A 9,522-nucleotide genomic window follows, 5' to 3' on the forward strand; every position below is an offset into this window, starting at 1 on the left:
ATTATATAACTCAAATAAGTTACTTCAACTTATTTGTGTTTTATTTTGACCCCCCAACCATCTTCTTCTCATATAAGTCATCCACGGTCAACTATCTCTCATGAATATTAATTTTATATTCATAAAAACTATAAATAACGGGAAAAAATATGTATGACTATCATATATTTTTAATTTACTATACTAAGCCTATATATTATTAGAATTAAAACAATTGTCTAACTAGGTATAACTATGCTGTGTATTTAGCAACCCAATATTGTAGAGCACCAAACTTTTCCTCTCTTTCTAAAAAAATAGACTGAGACTTCAAAATCTTAAGTAGTTAATGATTGTTTTAAAACTAATATCCATGGATTTATTGCATCTAATATGACTTGTGGTAAGACCATAAAGTCCTGTCTAAAGATAATTTGTTTATTTTTCCTCAATGGATGGAAATATCGATAGAAAGCATACATGCATTCATTTCATTTCCAGTTGTGTTAGATTCATAAGTAAAAAAATTCAAAACAAGAGGATAACTTTAATATTTTTTCCCAATTTATTTATACCAGATAAACAAGTTACTCACACCAAAATAAGTAGAAATTATCTAGATAAAATACATTAATAACATATAAAAATACAACAAACTCATAAAAATTGGACAAAATTACAATAGTTGGGATATAATATACATAGTTATATTATAACTATTATATATAATATATTTATAATTTTTTGTGAGATGATCATTTGGAGGGTGTGGACACAAATGATAGATTATCATTACTGACTGCAACCTGGACCATCTTCTCCTCACATTGAATCTACAGCCAACAATAAACACCTCAATATTATTTTCTACAATATAATTTATACAAAAAGTAATTAATACAATGAACAAGTTAATAAAGGTATTATTTAGGTAAAAATGAAAATAATAATAAGAATATTTTTAGTTCCTTATAAATATATCATATAATATCTTATAAATATATGAAGTTTCTATGAATCATCAGGTTTATTGAAAACCAGGAAAAGTTATATACACCAAACAATTAAAATCTCAAGAAGAGAGTGTGTGATATAAATAGTAATTTAGCAACAAATTTACATTACAAAAAGACTGAAAAATCACTTATAATGGTATGTCAAAATTGTTTTATTTTAATAAAATAATGTTAATACAAATTTCAGGTAACAAATATTGTTTTTTTAAATATATATTAATAACTTTCATGTTAAAAACATTATCTTGCACGACTAATTCCTTTGTACAAACAATTACATTTCTACTACAATGAACTGATAGTGTAAGTTCTGACAAGTATTTTTTTTTTTAATTCAAAACTTTATTTATTGATAGATATTACAATCTGCCACTACGTTTTTGGGTAATAGTGATGACTTATCACATTCATACTAAAATAAAATAACATAACATAAGAATAAAATTCTTTTTAAAAAAGTAGATAATAGAATAAAAGTAAATAAATAAATGAAAAAATCGTACATAAAAATAAATAAAATCTAAATATATACAAAAAGAAAGATAAAGAAAATGAACATAATTAAACTATGTACAATAAATAAAATAATAATAAAAATAAAAGTAGAGCATCTGACCATTGCCAGAACTCCAATTGTCCATTTTTATTTTACAATAAGTCTCTTGGCCACTGCCATTTCAACCTTAAAGGTGGATTGGGACTTGATGGGTGGGACTAGATAAGGATTAAACCAAAGGATTAGGATGATTAGGTTTATATGGAATTTTGAGAATTGGTTAATATGAGGTCAACAACAAAAGGGATCTGAAGGTCATAGTATAGTGTTCTGTTGGAAATGTAATAAAGTGCATTGAATATGGTTCTAAGGATTTTGGATTGAAAACGATCAATATTAGACGGTTTAGCTGTTCCCCAAAATTCAAGTCCGTAGGTCTAGATAGGTTCAGACCTGTACTATAAGACTACTATCTTCAGGTATAGTCTTATAAATTAGAAGTTTGTTTTCAAGTAAGAGCGAGAGGTCCTACTGAGCAGTACGGTATAGTTGGCTAAATTGTCTGTTGAAGTCTTGTCTTTTAAGTCTAGTATGTTGGTTCCAGATAAGTCTTTTGTCTAAGATATGAAATGAATCCAAGATATCACACTGTGTTGGATATGGGCAAAATCTTATTAAAAAGAACAGGTGGGCAGAATGATGGAAGGTAAAAGTTATTCGGGTGCATTTTGATTCAGATCATATTATTTAAGACTACTTTGTTTTGATGATATTGACTCCATTTGTTCAAGCTTTTTATGATAGCAAAATATTATTAACAATAGTTAAATGAAAAAAAGAAAAGAAAAATCACTTCCTCAAGTATTGCTGCATTCATGTTAACAATCTGAGGAATAGAGAAATATTTGTTATCCTTTTTTTTTTTTTAATTTTTACCAATTATTGAGGAATGGAGAAATATTCCTTTGATAGATTAATTTAAATTTGAGGTTATTTTAACCATCAATAGAATTGATTTTCTAACATACAGGTTTTATTTACAGATTATAACTCTATTCTAACCATCGTGGTAGTTTTTATATAATGGGACTACTGGGAAATAAAGGCAACCCTCCAGGCCGGATTAGAACCAGCACGGCTGTAGTACCGAAGTTGGTAACATCAACTTCTGAACTCCCTCGTCTACAGATAGCCCCTGTTCTGAGCTTCTGAGAATAACAACAACATAGTTCCATAAGATAAATATGCCTCTCCTATTGTGTCCTAAGGAGCTCAGAAAATGCAGAAAACAGGGGCTATTTGTAGACGAGGGAGTAGAGGAGTCAATGTTACCAACCTTTGAAGCAGCCATGCTGGTTCAAATCCGGCCTGGAGGGTTGAATTTTATTTCATGGTAGTCCCATTTTATAAAAACTTGACCCTTCTACGATGGTTAGTATAGGGTGGTAACTAGGAAGGGTGCAGTAATTACACACTTAATTAATTTTATAAAAAAATGAATGGACATTATTTCTATTTATAAAGGTGGAAAATACATGGATTTGGCTTGAATTTTGTTTTTTAGGCTTTGGTTTTATTACTACATAACAGTTCATATTTGTCCTCAATGATTATAGATGTAAGCATAAGAACCCTCTAGTGGGCCTCCATTTTGAAACAAAACTTCAAATGACAATATCCAAGCTCTGGGGATCATTAAAGGGTGAGTAATGACTGGTACTAAATCTAAAAAGAAATCGGCACAGTGCTGCAAGAGGAAAGAAAGGGATGGCCAATATTACAGTTTTTGTTTTTTTAAATTATGCATAAATGGAAACATAAAATCTCAAGTTTTGAGAATTTTTTTTCTATGTAAATTACAAAATGAAAATAATAAACCAAAGCAGACCATTATAATTCAATAAAGAAATTTGGAATGCCTTTTATTATACCTAAATTATATTTACCATATTTATCACAAGATGTAACAAGACATATTGTAGTATTAATTATAATTACTAAGTAACTGTCTACTAACATAAATTTAAATATTCATTCTTTGACGTCGAAGTCACAACAACCAAAAGAATAGATGCATATAAATATCCATACCACTTTTCATCAGGATCTGCTACAGAAGATATCAAGTACCTAAAAAGAAATAATGTCAATCTTATTATATCTATTAGTAAATAAGAACCACCCTACAATTAAGTTATGTAAAAGATCAAAAGGTTCTATGAAAAGTTTATTCATGGATTAAAAATAAATTTATATTTTAGTGAGAAGCTACAGATGTTAAAAAAATATTGAAGTTCTAACATTAATACTTATACTCAATCTTATAAACCAACAAAAACATATGAGATGAGCCTATGCTTTAAATAGGCCATATAAATAGAAGAAGGCTTAAAGTTAGTTTTTTCAGTTTTAGTGATGTTAATACTATTTACACTTTTGCAATATTTTGCACAATCATTTTTATTAGTTCTAAAAAATTAAATAAGATTAATCAATTAAGAGAAAAATAAGCTGTGCGCTATCTTAGCACACTAAAAATTATATTAAAAATAAATAAATAAAATTGACTGGTTTTCTTATCAATGGATCTTAAAAAAATCTTTAATAAAATATATGAATGACTCAGGTCCTTGTTGTTACTAAGGAGTTAATATCGACGTCCTTACCTCTGAATTCAAGGTCAAGTGATGATAAGCTACAACTGGTGGTATTCATTTGTTATTATTCATTCATCGTACAAATATATGGAGGATGGTGGTGTGAAAGAAGGCCGAGATACATACCCTTCTCATGATGACAGAGTTTGAAATCTGAAATGGAAATATGTAGGTTATATAACAATAGATATTCTATTTTAAAAAATTATTGAACACAAATGTTAACTGCCTTAGCACTACAAAGTAATAACTCAGGTCCTTATTATTACTAAGGAGTTATTATCAGCATACTATTACTAACCAAATAATATTAAAATTCTTACCTTTTAATTGCTATAAGGATCAAATTGCCTACCAACCTCCATCAAGAATTGATGGAAGCGGGAGTTCAAATTGATCCTCGATTTAAAATAAAACTCAGCCAGGTATCCAGCATTGTGGTTTTTATTCCTTCCGAATCTTGGGATATTACACCACACCTCACGCCATGTCCTCTCAATATTTTGGGTATGAATTCTTTCATCATCCGGGTTTAAAAAATGAATGCTATGATTCACTGTCAGATGTTGATACTGTTGGTGGTGGATTAGAGAATAATATCCTCTCTATAGGTCTGAAATGATGGTAGTTCCCAGGGTGATTCGCCGCAGGATAACTTCTATGAGGGAGTTAGCCGAGCGATCAGGGACTGTCTCAAAAAAACACCTCTTCCTCACTCTTTCAATCCCGCCAAAGATCCATGATCTTGGACTTCCCTCCCCCGGTTGTTTTTCCGCTTTCCAAACTTCACCTCATCAAGTCCTACCACTACCTCTGGACCACCAATGGTGCCAACATCTGACATCACTAGCAAGTCTAGACAAATCTCCCAACAAAAATTTGACCAATACAACATTGTTTTGGAGGAAAAGCCCAACGTTGTCGAGGATGAGGTAGAGTCGCCCATAAAGTTATAAAATGGCACACCTTTTTGAAGGAAAATTGTGTTCGACTCAGCCAAGTGCTAGTCCTCATACTTAGATAGTAATCACATTTAACCCGAGCACTGTTCTCTCCAATTCTACGTTTTTGGCATCTAAAAACCATTACACGATTCAATAAACATATAGAAATGAAACAATTTGTAATTAAAAAATTACAAATTAAGTAATTTTTTATTACCTGAACAGTAATTTTTTATTACCTGAACTGTGCTCGACCAAGATCTGTCACACATATCGCTCCACATCTAATGAATGAAATTTATTTACTAATTTCCACATTAGACATTCTATAAAAAAAAAATTATGTAAGCACAATTGTTAACACTGGTCTGCTGTGTACAAAATTGAATAAACCGCTATGTTAACTTTTTGAGTAATACAAACTATCATATCTTATCAACTTATCATAACTAAGGGGTTAATATTGACATCCTCACCTCTGAATTCATGGCCTAGTGATGATAAGCTATGACCGGTGACATTCACTTGATGTTATTCATTCATCATACAAATATATAGAGGATGGTGGCGTGAAGGAAGGCCGAGCTACATACCCTTCTCATGATGATTGAATACTTTGAAATCTGGAATGGAAATATGTAGGTTAAACATTAGACATGCTATAAAAAAATTGAGCGAATACAACTGTTAACTGCCTTAGCACTGCAAAGTATCAACTCAGGTCCTTATCATTGCTAAGGAGTTAATGACGACATAATATTGAAATTCTTACCTTTTAATTCCTCTATAGATTTAGTGCCTATGAATTTCCTGATACTTTCTTGAATAAGTATGTAACAGACAACTACCCACAAAATGTCCACATTTCGATACAAACCCATTCTAGAGGTAGAACGGCAACTCTTAAACATAATACAGGTACAAATAACAAATATATGGAAAATTAGGATGATGTGAATGATCTCCACAGTAGTTTTAACTTTATAAATGCCTTTTTTAATAAAAAATATTCTACAAAATACAGCAAATTCTTTCCATTTTGATTAGATTGAGTTAGAAAATCTTTTATCAATCATATTTTTTTCATAAATTTTCTTATCTAATTCATTTATGATCATTTAGAGGATTTACAGTAAAAGTATAAATAAGCAGTTAGTTGAACCAAATCTATACATCTTCATATGCTTCATTATTGCTAGATAGAAGGACAAGTATAGATTAAATGGGGTCAATGGCCATTGCTGTTTTAGTTCATGCTCTGGTAAATGTTTACCTCAGCTCATGAGGTAAGTTTACCACAGAGTTTACCTTATGAGGTAAACATTTACTCATGCTCTTTCATTCCAATTCCAATTGGCATGTGTACAAAAAAAATTGTCTTTGAACCTGGAAGATGGCCTAGTAATTGTCTAATGTAATTATATTACTTATAATAATATTACCAAAGAAGTCATTAAAAGTTTTTCAAAAACAATGAAAAAGGGCAGCTCAAACTCTCATTTGTCAGAAGTTTGCAACATTTCTCAAGGATCAGCCACTTCTCCAGCATCAAACAAACCAAAAGTAAAATATTTATGTGTGACAATGGAAAAACGAGGACATGGTAAAGGATTCATGACTACGAAGTTGAATAGTGGAGAAGAGGCGAGTTTTTCAGAAATGCTTATAAACGAAAAGGTGGTGGAGGATAAAATGTAAAGACCATTTCCCTGTAGAAATTCCCTCTAGAGTGGAAAAATCACTATCGGAGTTGCGGGTAATTCATTTTCAAACGAAGGGTTGGGAATCGGTCACTTCCAACACTTTTCGGGTCCGTTCGGGACCGTCAGTACACTCTGGTGAGTGTCTGAAAGTGAAAAAGTCTGGTGAAGGGTGAAAAAAGAGGAAAAGGGGTAAAAAGAAACATAAGAAAAAAGAGAATAAAAAGTAAAACACCAACCTGCTTGGAAGAGATCGAAAATCCAAGTGCGGTGTTATGAGTTTAAAAATACGTTGGAAAGATTGCGAAGCTATTATTATTATATATATATTATAGTATAGTATTATTGATCATACAAGTTAGTCGGATGGGTAAAAATGTGGAATTTAAAATATATAAAAATTATAAAAGAGTGACGACAAATATGTTTAAAATAAATAAATAAAAGAACATAAAATATGGAAAAAAAATTTTATAACATTAATACTGTTTTTATAAATAAGTATTTGAGAATATGTTAACTCTTCGTAGAACGCGGTCAAGGATTCTCAAAATCGGGGCGCGGTGAGCCTGACAGACACACGATACATAAAAATTCGTAAAGTCCCTAAATCGCCATATTTAATTAAACCGAAAATTACCGATCATCTTGAGGATGTAGACAATTAGGGAGAAATATAAAATAAATTTAAAACATTTCTTATTATTTACAGAAACCAGAAAAAGTCAAAATGCAGAATTCGCATATCATGGTTATGAATTGGCATTGATGACATAGATCCTTAAAAAAAAAATATTAAAAACGGGGTCAGGCATGAAGTTGAAATGTGTTGGGACAGAAATAAGTCGGATTCATCGTCCATCAAAACCAATGAAGGATCGCAAGAACAGGCTGAAAAGCTTGTTGCATAGATTGGTTTCGCAAGAGGAGCAAATTCCTTAGTTGCATTTCACACTGGAGTAGTTTGTGAGCCGATGTATTTCTGTTTCCATCATGCAATCGCAACATATGGACCGCTTTTGGAGGTGGGGAGGGATTGATTTTGGACGATCATCAGACGGAAGGGATCTTGAGACGAATTTTCAAGGAGGTGTGAAGGCAGGATTCAGCTGGCTTCTTCGCTGAAGTTGTCCGATAAACAGTTCATGTGACAATTCTTTGGGAAACTCTTCTCTAATTGATTCCCGAGGTGAATAACAAAGGAAATGATCCCTACCAAGTTCAACATAGTGTAGAGAACAGTCATTGGCCATCGATGTGTATTTCGCTGCACGTATAATGTATGAGGCGCACATTTGGTTAGCAGTGTCCCCTCCAGTTTTGTAAGCATTATAATACGTTATGACCTGAGGTTTTTTTTCCTCCAGTACTTTTATCAATGGGTTTGGTTCCGACCACAATTATTCTTGCATGTGAAGAAGGTTGCCAACACTTTTTCGTCGTTTAAACCAAAAAGGCCAGAATATTGTGGTCTCCCTATACAATATTCCTATCAGAGAAATACTGAAATGACGATTGAAGAATTAAAAAAAAATTAATAGGGCGATGAACCTGAAAAACACCTGCCGAAAATGACCCTAACACAAGTATCGAAAAACAGCGAAGTACTTGAATTTACCATCTAAAGTGAAAAATATTGACCTTAGGTTCGTGACGTAATCGGGAGCGGTGAGCCTGTCAGATCAAAACATGTGTGACGCCCTTTCTCGACGACATGAGATGAACTGACTGGGCAGGTTGGAACCACCCCACAAAGTTAGGAAACTACTGGGAGGTAGGGGTCACCCTTTTTGGAAGAGAGCCAGAAAACCTAAAGAAAAGAATCCTGTGCCTGTCAGATCAGCCGCTCCCGATGCAGAGTTAACGATAAGTTCTGTTTGTCGGTTTTTAAATTTACGCAAAAAGGTTCTAGTTGTATCTAAAAGCTTTCAGAGATAAGGCTTTTATCATGATTTCGAAGTAGTAGAAGTTTCATGAAAATCAAAGGACTGCTTAAGTTAAAGAATGTCCTGAAAGTTTTGAGGCTGAATAATTATGTGATAAAAGGGAATATTTGTGTGGTGTGATGCAGTCTTTCAAAAAGGTTTATTGTTTAACCAATGTAAGCTGAATTATAATTGAGAGTGGAGCAAGGGATGCAATATACATAATGTGGGATAGGGTCTATATGCCAGTAGATATTAAATACTTTGTTGTGAGATTTAAAAGCAATAAGAAGATTTAGGTATAGGAAACATAACAATTTTTCGATGTCATCTGAGCAAGAGGGGGTGTTTTAAGGAAGTAAAAGGGTTTCAGAAGAGAAAAAGATGGTTGTGATCATGTTTCAATACTTTTCCCACCAAACTATAAAGTATGTTCTGATATTAAGGAATGTAGAGTTAGAAGATATATGAGGAGGGTTGTTCTCTTTAATGTTCTACAAGGTGATAAGATGGTAGTAGTGTCAGCAATATTAAATAAACAAATTAACAACTAAAGGAGGTAGGGAAACATATGACGAGTGGTACAAATGTGAATAAGATAAATGGATGGAGTGAAAGATCACAGCAGCTTGCACTGGCTTAAGGTAAATATTTTGAATTGGTTGCACTTGTTGTTATAGCATGGATCAGACATTAATAAGCGTTTTGAACAGACTAATACTGTCGTTATCAAATCCTTGATAAGACCGACACTTTTATATAAGTGCAGTGACAGTTATGTAGAGGAAATTAAAATAGTCTTATT

At 32.2% G+C, this 9,522-nt stretch overlaps 1 long non-coding RNA gene across 3 annotated transcripts in view; it reads right to left on the minus strand.

Moving 5' to 3' along the window:
• Window positions 1–521: 521 nt before the first annotated feature.
• The window catches only part of LOC106688218 (uncharacterized), a 32,685-nt gene continuing 23,684 nt past the window's right edge, over window positions 522–9,522 (minus strand). For all 3 annotated transcript variants that reach the window (XR_010844381.1, XR_001344293.3, XR_001344294.3), the window contains exons 2-8: window positions 5,865–5,994; window positions 5,569–5,715; window positions 5,332–5,418; window positions 4,472–5,223; window positions 4,158–4,301; window positions 3,509–3,621; window positions 522–812 (exon numbers count right to left, since the gene is read on the minus strand). This is a non-coding gene — a long non-coding RNA (uncharacterized lncRNA). The remainder of the gene's footprint in view (window positions 813–3,508; window positions 3,622–4,157; window positions 4,302–4,471; window positions 5,224–5,331; window positions 5,419–5,568; window positions 5,716–5,864; window positions 5,995–9,522) is intronic.

Source organism: Halyomorpha halys, unplaced genomic scaffold (assembly GCF_000696795.3).
Source record: "Halyomorpha halys isolate HHAL.00 unplaced genomic scaffold, Hhal_1.1 Scaffold1083.1, whole genome shotgun sequence".
NCBI classification, from domain to species: domain Eukaryota; kingdom Metazoa; phylum Arthropoda; class Insecta; order Hemiptera; family Pentatomidae; genus Halyomorpha; species Halyomorpha halys.